Here is a 24,035-nt window from a genome sequence, read left to right on the forward strand (position 1 = left end):
TTCCCTTATGAATATCGACGCAAAAATAATCAATAAATTTCTGGCAAACCGAATCCAAGAGCACATTAAAACAATCATCCACCATGATCAAGTAGGCTTCATCCCAGGCATGCAGGGATGGTTTAATATACGGAAAACCATCAACGTGATCCATTATATAAACAAACTGAAAGAACAAAACCACATGATCATTTCATTAGATGCTGAGAAAGCATTTGACAAAATTCAACACCCCTTCATGATAAAAGTCCTGGGAAGAATAGGAATTCAAGGCACATACATAAACATAGTAAAAGCCATATACAGCAAACCAGTTGCTAACATTAAACTAAATGGAGAGAAACTTGAAGCAATCCCACTAAAATCAGGGACTAGACAAGGCTGCCCACTCTCTGCCTACTTATTCAATATAGTTCTTGAAGTTCTAGCCAGAGCAATCAGACAACAAGAGGAGGTCAAGTGGATACAGGTTGGAAAAGAAGAAATCAAAATATCTCTATTTGCAGATGATATGATAGTATATTTAAGTGATCCCAAAAGCTCCACCAGAGAACTACTAAAGCTGATAAACAACTTCAGCAAAGTGGCTGGGTATAAAATTAACTCAAATAAATCAGTAGCCTTCCTCTACACAAAAGAGAAACAAGCCGAGAAAGAAATTAGGGAAACACCACCCTTCTTAATAGACCCAAATACCAAAGTACCTCGGTGTGACTTTAACCAAGCAAGTAAAAGATTTGTACAATAAGAACTTCAAGACGCTGAAGAAAGAAATTGAAGAAGACCACAGAAGATGGAAAGATCTCCCATGCTCATGGATTGGCAGGATTAATATAGTAAAAATTGCCATTTTACCAACAGCGATCTACAGATGCAATGCAATCCCCATCAAAATACCAATACAATTCTTCAAAGAGTTAGACAGAACAATTTTCAAATTCATCTGGAATAACAAAAAACCCAGGATAGCTAAAACTATCATCAACAATAAAAGGACTTCAGGGGGAATCACTATCCCTGAACTCAAGCAGTATTACAGAGCAATAGTGATAAAAACTGCATGGTATTGGTACAGAGACAGACAGATACACCAATGGAACAGATTTGAAGACCCAGAAATGAACCCACACACCTATGGGCACTTGATTTTTGACAAGGGAGCCAAAACCATCAAATGGAAAAAAGATAGCATTTTCAGCAAATGGTGCTGGTTCAACTGGAGGGCAACATGTAGAAGAATGCAGATCGATCCATGCTTATCACCCTGTACAAAGCTTAAGTCCAAGTGGATCAAGGACCTCCATATAAAACCAGATACACTCAAACTAATAGAAGAAAAACTAGGGAAGCATCTGGAACACATGGGCACTGGAAAAAATTTCCTGAACAAAACACCAATGGCTTATGCTCTAAGATCAAGAATCGACAAATGGGATCTCATAAAACTGCAAAGCTTCTGTACGGCAAAGGACACTGTGGTTAGGACAAAACGGCAACCAACAGATTGGGAAAAGATCTTTACCAATCCTACAACAGATAGAGGCCTTATATCCAAAATATACAAAGAACTCAAGAAATTAGACCGCAGGGAGACAAATAACCCTATTAAAAATGGGGTTCAGAGCTAAACAAAAAATTCACAGTTGAGGAATGCCGAATGGCTGAGAAACATCTAAAGAAATGTTCAACATTTTAGTCATAAGGGAAACGCAAATCAAAACAACCCTGAGATTTCACCTCACACCAGTGAGAATGGCTAAGATCAAAAACTCAGGTGACAGCAGATGCTGGCGAGGATGTGGAGAAAGAGGAACACTCCTCCATTGTTGGTGGGATTGCAGAATGGTAAACCATTCTGGAAATCAGTCTGGAGGTTCCTCAGAAAATTGGACATTGAACTGCCTGAGGATCCAGCTATACCTCTCTTGGGCATATACCCCAAAAATGCCCCAACATATAAAAAAGACACGTGCTCCACAATGTTCATCGCAGCCTTTATTTATAATAGCCAGAAGCTGGAAAGAACCCAGATGCCCTTCAACAGAGGAATGGATACAGAAAATGTGGTACATCTACACAATGGAATATCACTCAGCTATCAAAAACAATGACTTTATGAAATTCGTAGGCAAACGGGTGGAACTGGAAAATATCATCCTGAGTGAGGTAACCCAATCACAGAAAAACACACATGGTATGCACTCACTGAGAAGTGGCTATTAGCCCAAAGGCTTGAATTACCCTAGATGCCTAGAACAAATGAAACTCAAGACAGATGATCAAAATGTGAATGCTTCACTCCTTCTTTAAAAGGGGAACAAGAATACACTTGACAGGGAATAGAGAGACAAAGATTAAAGCAGACACAGAAGGAACACCCATTCAGAGCCTGCCCCACATGTGGCCCATACATATACAGCCATCCAATTAGACAAGATGGATGAAGCAAATAAGTGCAGGCTGACAGCCGGATGTAGATCGCTCCTGAGAGACACAGCCAGAATACAGCAAACACAGAGGCGAATGCCAGCAGCAAACCACTGAACTGAGAATAGGACCCCCGTTGAAGGAATCAGAGAAAGAATTGGAAGAGCTTGAAGTGGCTCGAGACCCCATATGAACAACCATGCCAAGCAACTAGAGCTTCCAGGGACTAAGCCACTACCTAAATACTATACATGGACTGACCCTGGACTCTGACCTCATAGGTAGCAATGAATATCCTAGTAAGAGCACCAATGGAAGGGGAAGCCCTGGGTCCTGCTAAGACTGAACCCCCGGTGAACTAGATTGTTGGGGGGAGGGTGGCAATGTGGGGAGGATGGGAAGGGGAACACCAATAAAGAAGGGAAGGGGGGAGGGGGATGTTTGCCCGGAAACCGGGAAAGGGAATAACACTAGAAATGTAAATAAGAAATACTCAAATTAATAAAAAAAAACAGTGGGGAAAAAAGGCAGCATCAATGCACAGCAGCATTCCTCACACCACACAGTCCATGCACAGCAGCATCCCTCACACCACACAGTCAGTACACAGCATCATTCCTCACACCACACAGTCAGTGCACAGCCGCATTCCTCACACCACACAGTCAGTGCACAGCAGCATTCCTCACACCACACAGTCAGTGCTCAGCAGTATTCCTCACACCACACAGTCAGTGCACAGCAGCATTCCTCACACAACACAGTCAGTGCACAGCAGCATTCCTCACACAACACAGTCAGTGCACAGCAGCATTCCTCACACCATATTCAATGAACTGCAGTGTTCTTCACACCACACGGCATCCACAGCCATGAGCATCTGCACACTTTTTCACAAAGCTCGAGTGCAGAATGCCCTTCACTGATTCCTTTAAAACAAATACTGGCCACATCTGCAACACTGCCTTGGACAACGACTTAACATACATTTCCAGTTTATACCGGCCAGCACCCTATGCAAAAACAAGGTCAGAACAGCACAATGAAATCACACAGCAGGAAATGACCAAAATCCTACCCACATATACCCTGGAATCTTGACTAGTTAGGAAAATTTCTATTTTATGGTTCCAAACTTCTAAGAAAAATACTCCTGTAAAATGGACAATTGGGTCAGAAAATGCCTATGGACTTGGAATACTCAAAATGATTATTTATAAAGTCTAAAACAGCTACAAATCTAAAGGAATGAGAAACATAACAAGTGACCAGCCCTTACCCACATCAGGACAGAAAACCAGCTTGGAACTATATAATCCAGCATCTGCCTTCTCTATCTTCCATTTAAACATAATTTATAAATTTTAAAACAAGAAATTAACTTCTTGGAGGAAGCAGTTAACAGCATTTTGTAAGGAAATATTATCAAGAAAGTACTCTACTGGAATTCATACCCTGGAACTGAACAGTCAAATGCACTTACAATAGCATTCTATGGAAAGCTAATGAAATGTTTGAGAAAAATCTTAGGTATTGTATATAATTTCAGGATCATCAATATTCTGCTTAGAGATCATAATATAACAACAAAAGAGTTTTTGGATCACATAGGGAAATATTATACAATGCAGTCATGTGCATGAAGCCTTACCCGGACATTACTGGAATTAGCAAACATTATGTGTATACTTTTGTACTAACAATAAAAATAACTTACCTTAATAACTGTGAGATAGTACATCATATAATAATGTATCATAAAAAGTGACTTCAAGAAATGAAGAAAAATTTCTAAAGAAGGAATCAAGAAGATGTTATTTTATATGCACACCATCTGTATTTCCACCCAGTAGTTAACATTTTAGTTTACCTTTTTCATTGGTGAGACTGGTCCATTTTCTCCCCTGCAGTAGGGAGTAGGGACAAGGCAGCAGTCATCAAGTATGCAGTGTGTTACTGTTTCATAGGCATACAACCTGTGTTTTATTTACATATAAATATATGGATGTGTGTAATAAAATTATGAATAAAATAATAAATTACATTGTACATTAATATATAAATAGAAATTATATATCATAAAAGAGAATTGTCTTATATAGGGTTCTTTAGAGTCACAGAACTTATGGGTAATCTCTGTACAGAGAGACAATTTGTTGATGACTTGCAGTCTGTAGTCCAACTCCCCAACCATGATCAGCAGCAGGTATGAATGGTAGTCCAAGGATCTAGCACCGGCTCAGTCCCACAAGGCAGGCAGACAGGCAGGTGAAAAAGAGAGACTCTTCCTTCTTCCAATGTCCTCATGTAAATCCCCAGCAGAAGGTGTGTCCCAGGTTAAAGGTGCATACAACCACAGCTGGATCTGGGACTTGCTTTGTCCCAGGTGACCTTGAACTCAGAGACCTCCTTGCCTTAAGCTCCTGAGATTCCTAGCCACTTTGCCTCATGATCTCCATGCCAAGATGCAGTTCAGAAACTTGTATCTCCCAGCCTCAACATCAGGATCAAAGGTGAGCTTTACAATTCTGGGTTGTAGTTCATTCCACTTATAGTCAAGTTCACAACCAGGAATAGCCACTACGAGTATATACGATGTGTCATTATACATGCACAATATATATATATATATATATATATATATATACATATACATATACATATATATGTATACATATAAATTTGAAAACACCACAACATTTTATTAGTATATGTTAACCGAGTAAAGTGACAGATGTGGCATTTGTCTGCACATCATGCATGGGTGGGAGAAGAAATTATAAGCCCTTGCATCAAATGAGGAGCTGCAGTTAACAGCAGCTGATAGAAATTCATTCTTCCTTGGGGGAAGGCCATTGGTACGACTCCCAGTGAACAGCTGTATACACAGTATGCAAGCCCGACAAGGTCTAACAGGGCTTAATGAGATACAAAAAATGTGTTTATGTGTATTTCTGTACACACACACACACACACACACACACACACACACACACACACACAGAGGGGTGGTTTAGTGGTGCTGACTTTTAACCCAGGATCTGATTCCGGTGGACCTCTGTGAGTTCTAGACTAATCTGATTTACACAGCCAGTCCCAGACTAACCAGGGCTATAGAGTCAAAAGGGGGATTCTGAGAGGAATCTTTTAGAATTTGGAGGAGAGAAGTTAGGGTTGATAAGACCATATTTTACTGTATAGATGTATGGAAATTTAAATAAGTGAGAAAATACATGAAGTAACTGAGAGGAAAAAAGTACACTCAATAATGGCAACTTTTTGAACTGACTTTTGTCCAGTTACTTGGCAAAGCAGAAATAAATATGCCTTTAACTGATTTCATCTATGGCAATGCCACTTTCCTTGAGTCAAAACACTTAACATAGATGATTGGAAATGACCTTGAAATCACAGTTACCCTCAGCATCCATGGGCTACATTGAAAATTTATAGTTCTGATTAAGAAGCTGGAAGATATTTCATAACTTTGTATTATCCACTGCGGATTATTTTATAGATCTATAGAATTCCACAACTCAGCTGTTAATTCATTCAATTCTCCCAGTAAACATCCATGATACAGTAATGATGCCCTAATCTCTTTGAACAGGTGCTCTGGTGCAGAGTTTGCCTGAGATAGCCCAACAGCTGCATCCTCTCTTGTCTCCTTCTAGAGAGCTTCATGACTCTGCTGAACAGAATATAAAGTTGGTTATTTGTTTGGATTTTACTTGGGATTTTTGTTTTTAGCCTTTTCCCTGATATCTTTCCATGATATATATTCTATTTTTCTAACTTTGATTTTAGTTCATTTCAAGCACATTATGCTACATGCAATTTTAAAATAACCCAGCACTAAGTCTGGCTAAACACAGGCATCAGAGTTTCACGCCTCCATGGCTACTTCTATGCACTTGTTACTCTGCATCCTAAGGCTCGATTGCTAAGCCGATTGTGAACCAGTTTAACATAAAATACCTTGACTACTCAAGATGAAATTGCTCTTTGTTTGAGCATGTGAAAAGATAGTCTTTTTATGAGCCAAATTTAATAATAAACAATCATAAGTCTTTGCTCATGCCTTGTGAAGGATGGCATAAGGAATCTTTACCTTTCTTGTTTGGTTCCCTAGAATTTTCTAGTTCTTCAGGGTGGCTCCCTCTGCCCTTTCTGATCCAGAGAAGTCTGGAAGGAGTCCATGGCCTAATTACTTTTCCTATAAGCAGAAACATAAGGTCTTTCTCCCAAACTAGCATGTCCTTTAGCCAGTAACCAGAAAGATTTTTAGCTTGACATCTTTCCCAGGAAAATAGTAAAATAACCAGAAAATTCAAAATCACACACATTTTGAAAATTAACTCCTCAACAAAGTAACTAAACCAAACAAGCACAGTAGAAACCTTTCTTTCCGGCCTTTTCTAATCTGCCAGGCCAGGATATTGAACCCACTTTTGAGAGAACAGGAGGATCCTGTGAGACACTGAGACTTTCCTAGAGGATTTTATCCTCATCCAATCTCTGTTGTCTGCTTTGCAGGTTGTAGTTTTTCTGTTAGCTCAGCTTCTCTCTGCACAGCAGGAGCTCCCAGATAATCTGGGCCCATTTTCCCTGAGTTAGCTCTGAACCTCAGGAGGAATTCCCCAGGTGACTGAGGCCAAAATTGTGTCCTCTTCTATCCAATTAATCCAAATTAGCAACAAATAAACCAAACTTTATTAAAAACAGGCACCCTTTACTTTCCCTCTCTGCCTGGAGCCATTCATTATACTGACTCTTTTTACAGGAGGAGAACTCAGAGCCTGATTTGGGTCTGTCTATCCCTGTGTTTAAGATTCCAATGTGTTGGAGTCCCTTGACTCATCTCTGCTCATTCAGGAATCTAATTCTCTCATCCCTAGGACAAGAATCCTAACTCCCTAGTGGATTGTTGACTACCACACTCGACGTCATCTATTGCATGTAATTTTAAATTAAACCCATGCTAATTCATTCTATGCTCTGGTATCAGTGGTTAGGTTCACCCTACATGGCTAGTTCTATGCAGCCATCTTGTCTTGGTTCCTGCTGTTAGTTTGCTACTTTAACCAATCAAATTTTTACTGAAGTGCCTGGAGTGCTGTTGCATTTCTCATCCCACCCACACCCTCTGGCTGGCCTGCAGAAGGCTGGGTAAAGTTCCTCTCACAGGACATGCCTTAGTCATTTGAAATGAAAATACCAGAGGTTTATACTAACCAGATTTACATGGGTAAATCTCCAAACCAAAAACGCCAATGCAAGGAACAGAAAACTCAATAATATAACGACAAAGTGTGCGATTAGATTGGACAAATACAACTCTACACTACTCTATTGCCCATTTATGAAATCTCTAGCTACTTGTGGCTCCTCCAGGCCACAGGGGTCTGCTCCATTTTCAACCTCTTCCTCCTCCATCTACTTCTTGCCCACATCCTCCATCTCTATTTTTCTTTCTCTCCCTTTTCCAATGCATTCTGCTCTACCTTTTCCTTCCATTGTCCAATCAGAGGAAGTAACCTTTATTTGGCTAATTACTATTTCACCTGACATCATCTGAATATGTAATCTATTTATTGCACTACAGGTCCACCCTGTTGGGAAAGCAAAAATACAAAGAGCAATCCACAAGACATTTTGCTCATTTTGAGTTAACACATATAGTAATTTCACTACATCTTTTTCATCATTTTTATTCTATTCTTATTAAGTTATTTCTAGGGAATATTTGTAGTTTTTAACTACAATGCTTACACATAGTAAGGAGGAGTTACAATACCCTAGACCTGAGCAGAATCTCTGAGGAGGTATACTTCCACTGTCAATACAAAGACTTAAGGACCATGGGACACAGGAGCAACCCCAAGGTCCCAATACCACACCATCAGCTCCCTGGCAGCCCCATGACCATCAAACTGCTTCTAAAGAAGCAATGGTGCCAGCCACTCATGACCAAGGCAGAGACAATGATGATGGTCGACCACCTGAACAGCATCTTATTTCCCCAAGTAAGAGCTCATTGAAGGACAACAGTTTTATGAAAACACCAGAAAATGGGGGTAAGGTAGAGGAGGATAAAGTCAGGCAAATATTTAGGCAAATTAGAGCAACTGTGAGCTAATGCATGAGCACGGTATAGTACACAGGGAACTCAAACCATATAACATTATGTTGGACATAAATGGATAAGTTAAAATCATAGACTTTCTTTCGCCTTAGAACACAAGTTGAACCAGGGCAATGCTGAACTGGCACTGTGGTGCTTTGTCTTTTGGAACTCCTGAACTCTTGCCCAGCAAACTTTATGATAGTCCACAAAATGACATTTGGACCTTAGTTTTACATGGTACTTAAAAAGTTAAGATCTTTACTCTGTATTCATACTAGATTTGAAAAGACTTGTTGTGGCAATTGTATTCTGCCACCTGTTGGGTGTTAGAAGAGATGGATAACCTGCTTAGCCTCTTAATGATACTCAACATGAAATATAGGATGACAGTCACTGATGTGATGATGTACCGCTGGTTAAAGGAAGACCGGAAGGCTTTCTCAAATCCCTATGAGGACTGAGCTCCATCACACAAGACCCTGTAATTGTGGACGACATGGAACATATTGAGTCCAGAGCCTAAGATATTACAATGTATAATCAACCCATGGGATCATGTTGCTTACTGTCCTGGCAAGTTCTCCAGGTACAAGGCTGAACAACAGAGGCTCACACATTGAGTTCAGTTATTCCCTACCCTTGATGATAACGATTCATTCCCTTTGGGCTCAAGAGGAGTGGAAGCTACACCACCCTAAGCACACTGGTCTCATCATCCTCCAATGGCTTTCTGTTTCCCTGCGGCCATAAACTGGTCCATGATTAGGCATAAGAGCTGGTGCTGCCCTTCTCTCTTCAGGCCACTCCAGATGACACCCACACTGGAGAAACATGCATCCATGCCTCCAGTGTCACCTGAATACACTAAATAATCAGCCTCACTGAGAAGAACAATGGCAATAAGAACACAGAAGCCAATCTACTCTCCTGGTATGCCTCAGTAGGGAGAAAGTCTGTCCTCAGCTAGTGCCAGCCCAGAGGCTTTAGGGACAGACCAAGCAAAAGTGGTGTTCCTGACACAATGAGGTCCATTGTCAATGGAGGTCCTGGGACAGTGGATGTGCTTCAACAGTTGAGGTCCTCAGAATATAGAGTAGAAGCTATGGAGGTCCCAGGACAGGCAAAGTGTAATATCAATGGTGCTTCGACAACTGTGGAGGTGCAGCAACATTCGAGTTCCTTCAAATTGGAAGACTTGTGACAGTGGAGTGGCTGAGTTTTTGGAGGTACTGCAAGAGTGGAGGTACTGTGACAGTTGAGGTGCTTCATCAGTTGAGGTCCTGTAACAGTGGAGTTCCTAAGACAGTTCAGGTCCTGTGACAGTGGAGTAGCAGCTGGGACAGTGGATATGCTGCTACAGTGGAGGTCTTGAAAAACTTCAATTGATGCACGAGTCAGGATCTTTGACCTAGGAGGTGATGGGACAGTACAGGTGTAGGAGAGCCAGTAGAGGTGTGGCGACAATAGAAATGCTATAATAGTGAAAGCCTTGCAGCACTAGAGGTCCTGTGATAGTGGAACTGCTTCGACAGTAGACATACTGTGACAAAGGAGGTCCTGCCAATTCTAGTTTCAGAGGAAATAGATGTCCTGAAAAGTGGAGGTCATTCAATAGTGGGCTTCATGTGATAGTTGAGGTGCTACCACAGTGAAAGTCCAACATCAGTGGGTGGACACGCTGTGCCAGTTGAGGTAATGGAACTTGGATTTCCTGAGTTATTGGAGGTCCTGTGATTGTGGGGTCCTGGGAGAGTAGAGGTGCTGAGACATTGCTCTGTGACACTGGATGACCTTGTGACAGTTTAGGTGCAGTGACAATGAAAGTCCAGCAACAGTACACATACTGTGACAGTAGATGTCCTGAAAATTGAGGGTCCTGACAATGCAGCCGCTGTTAGTGAGAAGGTCCTATGACACTGGAGGTCCAGTGATAGTGGAGGTACTGGGACAGAAGCCACAATGGAACAGTGGATGTCCTGCTACAGTGCACATCAAAGTGCTTGTAACGATGATGATTTTTGACCACTCTAACTTCATTTCACTACGCAAGTAATTGAGTCTGAGACAAGATAATACCTTGTCATGGTGCTACTTGAATGCCACTAGTTTTACAGTTAAGTCTGAAGGTCTAGGCTGTGACAGAGGAGGTCCTTTGACAGTGATGGCCCTGCAAAATTGGACATCCTACAACACTGGAGCTCCTGCAACAGTGGAGGTCTTGAGACTCTAGATTTACATTGACATTGCAGGTCCTGCGGCAGTGGAATTTCTCTGCGAGCTGAGGTCCTGCAACATACTAGTTGCTGAGAGAATCAATTTTCTGCAACAGTGAAGGTCCTACAATAGTTCAGGTCCTGAAAAGTTGAGACTCTGTGAGAGTAGAAGTACAGGGAAAGTGTATGTCCTGTGCCAGGAGAGGCCCTGCAATTTGGAGGCCCTGAGAATGTGGAGTTGATTTGACAACAGAGTTTCTACCACACTGGTGTTCCTGTGACAGTGTCCAACAAAGTCCTTGTATTAGAGAAGAAATAATGCCAGCCAGCAATGACCATGGAAGTGATGATGATGGCTGATCACCCCAACATCATCTCGATTCTTCAAGTAATTTAGACCAAAACAATACATCTATTCATGGAGCTGGTTGAAGGGCAACAGCTTTACAAATACACCCAAAAGTATGGCTATCTAGAGCAAGGCAAGGCCAGCAAAATATTGTGTAAATAATAGCTGTGATGAGCTACTGCTATGGGCACACAATATTTCACAGGCTCCTAAAGCCAAAGAATATTGTGTTGTACATCAATGGGAAAGTCAAAATTACCAACTTTGGCCTTAGTATCCCATTCCAATCAGGGTAAATGATGAACCAGCACTGCAGTGCTTATACTTTTTGTGTTCCTGAACTCTTCTTTGGCAAATTTTATGACGTTCCAAAGAACTAAATTTGACGCTTAGGTGGAGTTTTATATTTCATGGCAGTCAGAAAGTTTACATTTGACTCTCTCTTCATTCTAGAGTTGAGAAGACAGGTTGTAGCAGGAGTGTGTGGTGCCTCTGGTGTGGTGTCAGAAGGACCAACTTAGCCTCCTAATGACAGCCAACCCTAGATATAGGCCAATAGTCACTGTGGTCATGATGCAACCCTAGTTCAACTAAGGATAGACGCAGTTCCCAAATCCCTATGAGCAACAGATCCCCCTCAGGCCAGACCCTGTAAGTATAAGAGCAATGGAATATATAGGATTCCAAGTGCTGGAAACTAAGGACACTTCAACTGAACAAAATTATAACCAGACCATGGCATCCTACTTCCTTCTGCAAAGGCAGGAAGTTCACAGGCAAGACAGCACAAAATAGGCTTGGACAGTCAGCACAGTGGAGGTGTGGGGAAAAAGCAGGTGCTAAGACAGTGGATGTCCTGCTACAGTGGCCTCCAAGTCCTTGTGATGAAGAAGCACTTATGCCATCCAATAATGACCATGGCAATGATGACAATTGTGGTTAACCACTCCAACATCATCTTCAATAATTGAGACGAAAACAAGTAGATACCTTGTCATGGAGCTGTGTGAGATTCAATGTCTTCATAAATGTATCTGAAAGTATGGCTACATAGTGAAAGACAAGGCATGGGAAATACTTATGCAGATATTAGCAGCCTGGATCTACTGTCAGGGGCACAGAATAAATACAGGACTTCAAAACAAATAAAATGGTGGATAAGAACAATAAAGTCAAAATCATCGACATTGGCCTTAGTACCCAAGACAAACCAGAGCAAATGCTGAACCTGTACTATGGTGCTAACACTTTTGATGCCCCTGAACTCTTCCTGGGTTATACTTATGATGGTCCAAAGAACCACATATGAATGTTAGTCTTACATTTTATGGTAGCTGAAAAAGTTACCTCTGTTTTAATATAAGAGCTGAAAAGACAGGTTGTGGCAGGTGTGCATCTTGACCACTGTGGGGTGTCAAGAGAGCTAGATGACCTGTTTAGCATTTAATAACAGTCAAACCCAGAAATATCAGTCATAGACATGATAATGCACCCCTGTTTCAAAGAAGATTGGGAGCGTTTCCCAAATCCCTATGAAGAAATGATACCTCTCAGGCCACACCCTGGAATTTTGGAAGTAGTGCAACATGTTCCATTCAAAACACAAGACAAAGATTCTTTACATCAAAGAAAGTCTAAGCGGATCATGGCATCCAACTGCTTACTGGAAGGACAGGCAATTCTGATGCCTGGCTTCATACCCAGGCTCAGACAGTGAGTCTAGTAATGGCTCCATTCCCTACCCTTAATGATTATGCTGCTGTCCCTCTAGGACTGGACTGCAGAGGAGTGGAAACCAACCCACCATTGACACATTGGACTTGTCAACCCCATGGCCTCATTTATGCCTTTGTCCATATTCTAGTCATAGAGCTTTCAGAAGAACCACTGGGACTGGCTTTCTTCTCAGGCCACTACAGATGACCTGGACAAAACATACATGGCAGAGTGTCTTCTTCCTTCATTCAACAAGCAGCCTCAGGCCGAACAGAAGCATCAATGATAACACAGAACACAACCTATTATCTCTCTGTGCATGAGGAGAGGGCGAGTCTGTCCCCATCAGTGGCTGGCTAAGAGGATTCAAGGGATGGTCCAAGAAATTAGGAATATCCAAATGAAGCAGTGTTCCTGTGCTCAATCAAGCAAGAAAACTCTCCGGGGACAGGACAGTATCTCTCCTGAGAAATGAGGGCTGGAGACAGCATCCAAAAAATAAGCGGCAGGCAGGCAAGGACAGGTACCTTTGTGCTTTGTTCTACCCAGTTTGCTCTGTGTTGCTTAGCTCTGTCTCTGGTATCCATTTCTGCAAAATCGTTTCTGTCTTAACTTTTTAAGTACTGTATGATTCTTCTGCCAATTCTTCTCCCTCTTCTAGATTTCTCCTCTTCCGAACAAGGACTCAATATGACTGATGTGTACCCCAGACTTCAGAGTTGTCCTGTTACCCCATTCCTTTACCAGGACGGTATCACCACCAAAAGGAAACGGTTCCCACAAGGTGAGGTCTAGAGGCCTATGGATTCATGCAATCTTCTAGGGGCAACTGATCCTTGCACATATGGCAATTAATCACAAGCGGTTTGGAACAAATTCTTATTTTGTCAAAAGTAACATCATTCTCCATTAAGCTTCAAAATAAATAACCAGCAAAGCCTTGTAATAAGTGATAGTGGTGTTGATAAAACAGTGCAGCACCCGTGACATTGTAGGTCCTTCAACAGTGGAGGCACTGAGAGACATTGTAGTTCGTGCAACAGTGGAGGCACTGAGATAGCGAAGGTCCTTTTACATTCAAGATCATGCAACAGTGGAGGTCCTGAAAGAGTGGGCATCCTGAGACATTGGAGATGGGATTGGTACAGAGGAGGTCCTGAGACAATGCAGGTGTTGCAAGAATGGATGTCCTGCAACAGTGGAGTTCTTTGCACAGTAAAGGTCCTGCAATAGGGGTTGTCTTTAGACAGAGGAGGTCCTGCTACAGTGGAATTCCTGTGATAGCTGAAGTTTTGAAACAATGTCAGACCAGGCACAATGGAGATGCTGTGCCAGGAGAGGTTCTACACAAGTCCAGTTGGTGATAGAGTGGATGTTCTAAGACAGTGGAGATCTGGTGACAGTGGAGGTCCTGCACCATTGGAGGTTCTGGAACAATCGAGGTCCTGAGACAGTGCAGTTGCTCGGACATTGGAGTTTGTGCACCATGGTAGGTCATGTGAGAGTGGAGGTGCTGGGACAGTAAAGGTGATGGGACAATGGAGGTCCTGTGACTGTTTTGGTGCTGCGATATTGGACATCCTTCATCAGTTGAGGTCCTGGCACATTTGAGGTCCTGAAATATTGGATGTCCTGCATTATTGGAGGTCCTCAGTCAGTGGAGATGGGCCTGGGACAGCTGAGATCTGGTAAAAATGGGGGTGTTTCCACACTACAGGTCATGCAACAGTAAATGTCCTGATACAATGCAGTTGTTCCAACACTGTAGGTTCTGCAATAGTTGGTTTGCTAGAACAGTGAAAGTGGAGATCCCGCATCAACAGAGGTCCTTTGACAGGGAATGCCCTGCAACAGTGAACATCCTTCAACATTGAAGGTCCTGCAACAGTGGATGTCATGAGTCAGTGCCATTGAACTGACGGTGGAGGTCCAACAACAGAGGAATTATTGTGCCAGTAGAGGTCCTGCAAAAGTCTGGCTGCTAAAAGAGTGCATGTTCTAAATTGGAGGTCCTGCAACAGTTAAGGTACTGCAACAGTCTAAGTATAGATCCTGTGCATATCCTGTGCTAGTAGATATCTTGCACATTGGTGTTGCTCACCGTGAAGTTGATGAGACACTGAAGGTCCTGCCACAGTGGAGGTCCTTATAACAGTTGAGGTCCTGCAACAGTGGAAAAGCAGTGTCAATGGATAACCTGTGCCAGTAGAGTTCCTGCAGCTTGGAGGTCCTGAGAAAGTGGAAGGGCTGAGACAATGGAGGTCTTTTGACAATGCAGGTCCTTATAACCGTGATATAGGAGGTCTTGCGACAACAGAGGTCCTTGAAACAGTTGAAGTGCTGTGACAGTGGATGTTCAGGGACAGTAGAATTCCTGTGCCAGTAGAGATCTTGCAGTTTGGAGGTACTGAGTCTGTGGAGTTTCCTGACAGCCGAGGTACTACCACAGTGGATGTCCTGTGACAAGGGAGTTCTTAGGGTAGTGCAGGTTCTGGGACAGTGGAAGTACTGCTACAATGGTTATCAAAATGCATGGAAAGAAGCAGCAAGGATGCCATCCAGACCAGACCATGGCAAATATAATGAAGATATTAATCCACCCCAACATCATATTGCTTCACCAAGGAATTGAGTCTGAGACACGTCTATACCTTCTCACGGAGCTCTTTGAAGTTCTACAGCTTTACAAATTCATCTGAAAGTCTGTGATAGTGGAGGCCTTAGACAATGTAAGACCAGCCACAATGGAGATCCTCTTCCAGTAGAAGTTCTGCAAAAGTCTAGTTGGTGATAGAGTGGATGTGCTGAGACAGTTGAAGTCTGGTGACAGTGGAGGTCCGGCACCATTAGAGGTTCTGGATCATTCGAGGTCCTGAGACATGCAGGTGCTCAGACAATGGAGTTCCTGCAACAGTGTAGGTCCTGTGAGAGTGGAGGTGCTAGGAAAGTGAATGTGATGGACAGTGTAGGTCCAGTGTAGGAATATTGTGTTCCTACAACATTGGAGGTCCTGCAACAGTTGAGGCTCTCATACCGTGCAGTTCTTCCAACTTTGGAGGTCATGCAACTGAATAGGTCGTGGGAAAATTGAGGTTTTGGGACAGTAAGGGTGTTGGGACAATGGAGGTGCTATGTCACCTGAGGTCCTGGGACATTAAGGTCCTGCAATATTGGAGGTCCTAAGACAGTGTAGATGACCTTGGAATAGTTGAAGTCTGGAATAAAGGGAGGCTCTGCACCAGTAAATGTCCTGAGACACTGGAGATCCTACAGTTTGCCTGGACAGTGAAGGTCCTACAAAAGTGGAGGTCCTGTGACAATGGAGGTCATGAATCGGTGCATTGGCACTGACCGTAGAGAGCCAGCAGCAGTGGACTGTCTTTGCCAGTAGAGGTCCTGCAAGATTCTAGCTGTTGTGAAAGTGGATATCCTACAACATTGGAGAGCTGGCATTAGTGAATGCCCTGAGACAATGGAGATCCTGCAGGAGTTGGTTTGCTTGGACAGTGAAGGTGCTACAAAAGTGGAAGTCTTGCGTCAGTGGAGGGGCTTGGCAAAAATGAATGTGCTGCCACACTACTGGTCCAGCAACAGTGAATATCATGAGACAGTGCATTTGCAGTGACAGTGGAGCTCCAGCAACTGTGGAATTTTTGTGCCAGTAGAGGTCCTGCAAATTCTAGCTGCTGAGAGGGTCTATGTCCTGCAACCTTGTTGGTCCTGCAACAGTTGAGGTACTGCAACAGTGTAAGTCCAGCTACAGTGGATATCCTGTTATAGTAGAGGTCCTTTAAATTGGCCTTGGTGAGACAGTGGACGTCCTGTGATAGTGGAGGTCCTATGACACTGGAGGGGCTGGAATACTGGAGGTCATGCCAAAATTGCAGTTCTTGTAATGGTTGCGGTGTTGTGACAGTGGAAATCTAGCAACAGTGGACATTCTGTAGGACAGTAGAGGTCCTAAAATATAAAAGTCCTTGGACAGTGGAGGTACTGACGCACTGGAGGTCCTGTGAGAACGGAGGTTCTTATAACAGCTGTGACACTGGAAGTACAGAAAATGTAAATGTCCTCTGATAGGAGAGCTCCAACAAACTGAAGTTGCTGAGAGACAGGAGGTCCTCCAACAGCAGTGGTCCTAAGACAGTAGAGATCCTGTAACAGTGGAGAGGCTGAGACCCTGGAGGTCCTTTGACAGAGGACTACTTTGTAACAATACACGTGCTATGACAAGGGGGTTGTACAATAGTAGAGGTCCTTGTTATAGTTGAGGTATTCCAACAGTGGAAGTTTATGGACAGTGACTTCCAGTGCCCGTAAAGGTCTTGCAATTTGGAGGGTCTGAGACAGCGGAGTTGCCTGACCACAGATGCCCTTCCACAATATTGGTCCTTTGACTGTAGAGGTCTTGGGATAGTTCAGGTGCTGGGACAGTGGAAGTTCTGCTACAGGGGTTATCAAAGTGCATGCAAAGAAGAAGAAATGGTGCCAGCCAAACATGACCATGGCAAATATAATGAAGTTTTTCATCCACCCCAACATCATCTTGCTTCTCCAATTGAGTCTGAGACAATTCTAATAACGTATCGTGAAACTGGTTGAAATTTTAGAGCTTTACAAATACATCTGAAATTCTTTCCACCGAGAGGAGGAAGGAGCCAAGGAAATATTTAGGCAAATGTTAGCAGGCTTTATCTATGGCTATGGGCACTGTATAAGTTCACAGTGACCTGAAACCAGATTATATTTTGTTAGAGAAGAACGGAAAAGTCAAAAGCATCGACTTTGGCCTTCAACTCAAGACAAACCTGGGCAAATGCTGAACTGGCAGCATGGTGCTTACCCTATTGGTGCACCTGATCTCTTCCTAGGACAACTTTATGATGGTGCAAAAAAAAAAAAAAAAAACAACAACGTATGGATCTTAGGAGTAGGCTTATATTTCACTGTTGTATTTGACTCTGTTGTCATACAACAGTTCAGAAGACAGGTTGTAGCAGGTGTGTACCCTGCTCACCGTGGGGTGTCAGAAGAGGCAGCTTAGCCTCTTAATAAAAGTCAATCCGAACTATGGGCTGACAGTCTCAGAGGTGATGATGTACCCCTGGTCAATGAAAACTGGAAGAGGTTCACAAATCCTTATGAAGAAGTGATCCCTCCCATGCCAGATACTCCAAAAGAGGAAGAAACGTAATATATTGAGGTTTGAGGTAAAATATTATAGATTCATTGCATCAAAAAGGTATAACCAGAACATGGCATCCTATTGCTTAATGTAACAGCAAGGAATTGCTTCACAACACAGGCTCAGCAGCTTTGTCCAGTTACGGTCCCATTCTATACCCTTGCTGATTTCCCTCTAGGACTAAATAGGAATAGAAGTGAACACAACATAGACACATTGTTCTCCTCATCTTCCAATGGCCTAGTGTATCCCTATGATCATAAGGCTAGTCAAAGAGGAAGCAAAGAGCCATTGGGCATGCCCTTCTTCTTTTCAGGACACTCGCGACAACACCCACAGTGAACAAAGCATACATACACACAAGAAGTGTCCTGTGTCTTCACTCAACAATCAGCCACACTTAGAAGAGCTGTAGCAACGAGAAAACAGAGGACAACGTACTTTCCTGCTGTCTCTCAGCAGAGAGCAGGACATTCCCCAGCTGGGGATTTCCCAGAGGCATTAAAGGATGAACCAATTCCAATGGGGAAATTCACTGATGAAGTTGTGTTGCTGCTTTCCTTCAAGAATGAAACATTACAAGGGGGTGGAGGAAGAGTTTTCTCCCAGAAATGAGGCCAAGGGAGATTGTCCAGAGAACACGCAGATGGCAAAACACACGTGCCTTTGTACTTTGTCCTTCCCAGTTTGCTCTGTGCTCATTCTTCCTCTGGCTCTGTTTTCCAGTTCCCCATAATTCTTACCTTCTTATATCCTCTAAATATTTTATGATTCTTCCCCCAACCCAACCATCTCCCTCTTCTGGATTTCTTCTCTTCCCAGCAAGGACTCAATATGACTGCTGTGTAGCCCACTCTAGAGCGTGGTGCAGCTGAATGCATCCATTCACCTGAAGTTTATCACACTCTAAAAACACCAGCTTCCACAAAGTGAGGTGGAGAGTGGTATGAGCTCATGAAGTCTTCCATAGGTTACTGGTCCTAGCACACACGGCATTTATCACAAGAGCTATAGAACAAATTCTTATGCGGTCAAAAGTAGCATCACATTTCATTCAGCCTTAAATCTAATAACCAGCAATGACTTTGAAAAATTGAAATTACAGTTGCTGCAACAGTGCAGATCCTGTGAAGAGGTAGGTCCTGCGACAGTGGAGGCACTGAATTAGCGCCGGTTCTGTGACAGTGAAGGTCCTTTGAAAGTGGAGGCACTGATGTCGTGGCGGTCAATCTACTTACAGGGGAGCTGCTGCACAATTGAAGGTTCTGCTACTGTGGAGGTCCTGCAAAATTGGAATTGCTGATTCAGGGGTATTCCTGTCACTGTAGAGATCCTGTGGCAGTGAAGTTGCAGAATCATGGGAGATCTTGCTTCAGTTGATGTCCTGAAACACTTTAGTTGCTACGGGTGGTGCTACGACAGTGGAATTCCTGGGATAGTGGAGGTTATAGGACAGTGGGTGTCCTGAGACAGTTGTAGTGCTCCTACAGTGGAAGTCCTGCAATAGTAGTGTTGCTTGGACAGTCCAGTTCTTGGACAAAGGAGGTCCTGTGACACTTGAGATGCTGAGACTCTTGAGCTCCTGAACAGTAGAAGTGCTGTGATAGTTGAAGTGCTGAGACACTTGTGGTCCTGTAACAGTGGAGTTGACACACAGACAGTGGACTTCCTGAGGTAGTGGTGGTGCTTAAACAGTGGATGTCCTGTGACAGAGGAGGTCCTGCAATAGAGGAAGAACAATATATGCTGGCTGATGACCCAGAGCTTCCAGAAAATAGACCACCAACCAATATATATCAGAGGATGGCATTATTTGAAACCAATGGGATGGAAGGCCCTTGGTCCTGTGGAGATGTGATGCTCGAACATAGGAGGAGGCTGGAGTGGTGGGTTTCGAAAAGTTGGGTGAGTTTAGGAGCAGCATCATAGTGGGAAAATGGAGGGAGGAGGGAGAAGATTTAGGAGTGGGCATTTGTGGATTGGCACCTAGGACGTTGGACATCATTTGAGATGTTAAAAAGAGTGGAAATGATAAGGTTTACATTGTCTGACCCAAACCTAAGGGATACTACATAAGGAACACAAAAACCCACAGGTGCTCACCAACATTCAGATAAAATTTGGCCTTTCGCGGTCTACTCCAAAGAAACGCTTCCAAGAACACTGTTTAGTTTTTTCAAACAATGTTTAAAACTCTTAAGTGTACTCTCAAATCTGCCCTAATTTGCATAAATCGGTCAAAACTGTTGGCTTTGTAAATACTTCTATCTTGTCCCAATAGTCACATGCTGGTCATCCCAACAACAAGATACTTGTCAAGGTGGGAGTCAATCAACATGGGATCCTTTTTCCAACTCGGCATGCAGACCCTCAGCTCACCTTCACACACACACACACACACACACACACACACAGAGAGAGAGAGAGAGAGAGAGAGAGAAAGAGAGAGAGAGAGAGACAGACAGACAGACAGACACACAGACACAGATTCACAAACACATGCACACACACACACAGACACACACACCCATGAGAGAGTGATAGATCGAAAGTGAGGTAGAGAGAGAGAGAGAGAGAGAGAGAGAGAGAGAGAGAGAGAGAAAGAGAGTTCTTATCATCTACTTTCTAATGCATATTGTGTGCTCTTGGAGTTGAGCACAGAGACTTGCACATGTAAACCAGTCCTGTATACCTAGGAACATTTTCTGATCAGTATTTCCTCTTCTTTATGCAGTTCTTAAATTATCTTTAAGAGAGTGTAGGGCATTGACCTACCATGAAATCTTGGACCTAAAGGTACATTTTAATACAAAGCTTACATATCACTTACAGATGACTCTAGTAGGATGTACATTAAGTTCAGAATCATTCAATCAGAAACCCTTAATGTATATACCCCATTCTAACTGCCTTCACTTAACCTCATGTTTGGACCACTGTTCCTAGCTGGAGATTCCTGTTTATCTCCCAGAATAAAAGGGAGGCTCCATGCTCAAGTGGAACAGCAGATTCAAGGTGGGACTGTTGGGTGACATTACAGTGAACACCAGGGACTGCCCCACAGAGGCAGGTAGTGGCCCTTTCTTTCCTCCTGGGGAATCATTAGCTACATTGTCCTGAGCAGAGAAGGATCCTCTCATTCTAGCAGATGTTCTGGATGACACAAGGAATGTGAATAGATTATGAAATCACTTTACCACATTTCTTTCTGAGGCAGAGACCCTTGAGACCCTTGGCTCAGGAGTAACAGTTCCAGATAGCAAGGTGAGGTCAGTGTGGGCCCTGTGTTCACCTATGAATAGTTATTTATGTTAATCACCAAATCTTTAAAACTTACAGCATGTGAGAGAAAAGTCTCCCAGGAGTCTCAGCTAAAACTAATCAGTGAGTTTTTAAGAACAAGAACAACTAGGAAATTTAAATTCATGTGATTGCTACAAATAAAGCAAGACACTGTCACTAGATCACCTTTGTGTAAGGGCCCTGACGACATACACAACTTAAGATGTGTAGTGCTCAGCTAGCACGCTTCGTGGCATGAACCCAAGACACAGTATCTCTGTGTCTCATCACCTCTGAAGCATGGTCCACAAACAATGGCAACAAACCTTCTCTTCCTCAGAGTTCAAAGTTACCTTTACTGTGAGTGATAGTTTCACAGTTAACTAACCTCTACTGGATAGACAGGTTTGACTAACCTTCTCTGAGCTTCTCCCAACCATGTACAGATGGTACATCCCTCTGCACATGAGGCCTGTTCCTCTCAGGCCTGCTGTTCTCCTTCCCAGATTAGAAACTGGATACCTTTCAAGCCTACATTCTTAAGTCATCTATCAACTTTGGGTACATGATAAGCACAACATGACATTGGGTGCCAAATAACACTTTCCTACCTGACAATGAATATGATCCAGGGGTACCAAACATGGAAACTGGTCAGGTAAGGTCAGGTAACCCCCATGCTATCTCCATGTGGAGATGAAGATTGACACACCTTCCCAAGCAGACTTTCTCAGTTTTCTCAGCCCACACAGCAGTCCTTTGCTGAGCTTCCTTACTCCCAGTGACTGATGAGAGTACATGAGAAGATGCCTGATTTCTGGAAAGCCCTGGGCCCCATGACCCACAGTAGCAGCAGCTTCTGATCACAGGTGATTTCAGGAACTGAAAATGCCTAATGTTCCTGTGTTGATTTGAATATGCTCAGCCCAGGGAGTGGGACTATTTGCAGATGAGCCCTCATTGGATAGGTGTAGCCTTGATTGAGGAAGTTTGTCACTGTTGATGTGACCCTTATGTTTCTTGTCCTAGCTGCATGAAAATCAGTTTTCTAGTAGCGGCCTTCAGATGATGATGTAGAACACCCAGCTCCTCCTGTACCATGTCTGCCTAGATGCTGCCATGCTCCCACCTTGATGATAATGAACCAAACTGCTGAACTTGTAAGCCAAACCCAAAGCTGTGTTCTTCTTATAAGATTTGCGTTGGTCATGGTGTCTGTTAATAGCAGGAAAACACTAAGTAAGTCACTTTCTACCACAGATTATGAGGTTAATTGAGTGATGTCATCACCTGAGGAGATATGGCCTCTTATTAAGGTTCTAATCTCCTAAGTAATTGCAGGCTCTCTTCTGGCCTAGGCATTGGCTATAATATTAATCTTCCCAGTGTCTTTTTCTCTGTAAACTGTACATTTTGCATTTCTATTTGCCCCATTTGCTCTTTTTCATTGAAGTCCTATACCTCAGTATAACAGAGGCCATACTGGGCTCTCTTCAAATTTTCATCGAAGAAATTTGTTTATTACTTTTTAATTTAGCCTCAGGTAGATTTTTACGATGTGGGCGGAAGGAAGCCACATTTTTGTAAAAGCATCATACAAATTATCCCAGACCAGTTACAAATATTATTGCCTTCTGAATCCCCTTGTCCTGGGCTTCCACATTCTGGATAGATCTTGGCACTCCTGACTCCCAAGATCCTGCCAGTATACCCCATTAAACTCTTCTTAGAGCACTGGGCCACTTCTAGTTCAAAGTTCTGAATTCTTGCATATTTTCCAAAACAAGTAACAAGCACAAACTGGCATAGTCAGGTATCACAGAACAAGAGTCCGCTCTATTACATCCCCTTCTGCATTAGTTACCTTTGTATTTCTGTGACAGAAATGCCATGAGCACAGCAAACTATAAAACATGTAGACGATTAGTGATCCTATTTCACAGACCACCTGTTACCACAGGTTAAGTTCCATGACTACAGGGCACAGTGGAAGGAGCAGGAAGCAGAGGACTCACATCTGGAATCACAAGTACAAAGCAGAGAGTGCACAGGGAGTGGTGCAGAGCACTAAAACCTCAAAGCCCAGCCCCACTGGCATTCTTTCTCCAGCAAGGGCACACCTCCTGAGTCTTCCCAAACAGAGTCACCAACTGGGAAAGGAGTACTCAAATGCCCGAGACAGTGGAGGATAGCTCATGCAAAATGTCATGATGATTCAGGAATTCGAATCAGTAACAGAGAGAACCTTCACTCTGGGTCAATGTGTGTTGCTGCAAAGCCAGCAAGCTGCTCTCCCTCCTTTGAGCATAAGATGTGGATTAAGTACAAATGTAAACAAGCATCTCCATGGAAAATCAACAGCCCTGTTAATCTGGTAATACTTATAGGATAAGTCCAGGGGTGCTGGATACTGAAATCACAGAAGAAGCCAACACAAACTCAAACCGTTTAGTCTATAGGAATAAAAATACCAAAGAAGCCAAAATTGGTAACGATATGGAGCAAACGCTCACTCACTCAGCAGATAAAATTACACCTATCCCTTACTCACAGACCTACTTCTTAAACAGTGTACATTCTGCTGGTACCTACTCAACACAATCCTAAATGCTGCAATCAAACCAAATGGTTTCTTACTTTGTTGAGTATGACTTAAAAACACTGAAGTACTCTGAAGGAGGTTAATGGAAACTTCTCAGGGCCTGGGGAAGTTGGCTGAGGGAGTACAGATTAACA

General features: G+C 43.0%; 1 pseudogene; it reads left to right on the forward strand.

Moving 5' to 3' along the window:
* Window positions 1-24,035, forward strand: part of LOC148007050 (sperm motility kinase Y pseudogene) — an 86,804-nt pseudogene that overhangs the window by 57,206 nt on the left and 5,563 nt on the right.

This window comes from Rattus norvegicus, chromosome 1, assembly GCF_021556685.1.
Source record: "Rattus norvegicus strain SHRSP/BbbUtx chromosome 1, alternate assembly SHRSP_T2T, whole genome shotgun sequence".
Classification (NCBI taxonomy): Eukaryota; Metazoa; Chordata; class Mammalia; order Rodentia; family Muridae; genus Rattus; species Rattus norvegicus.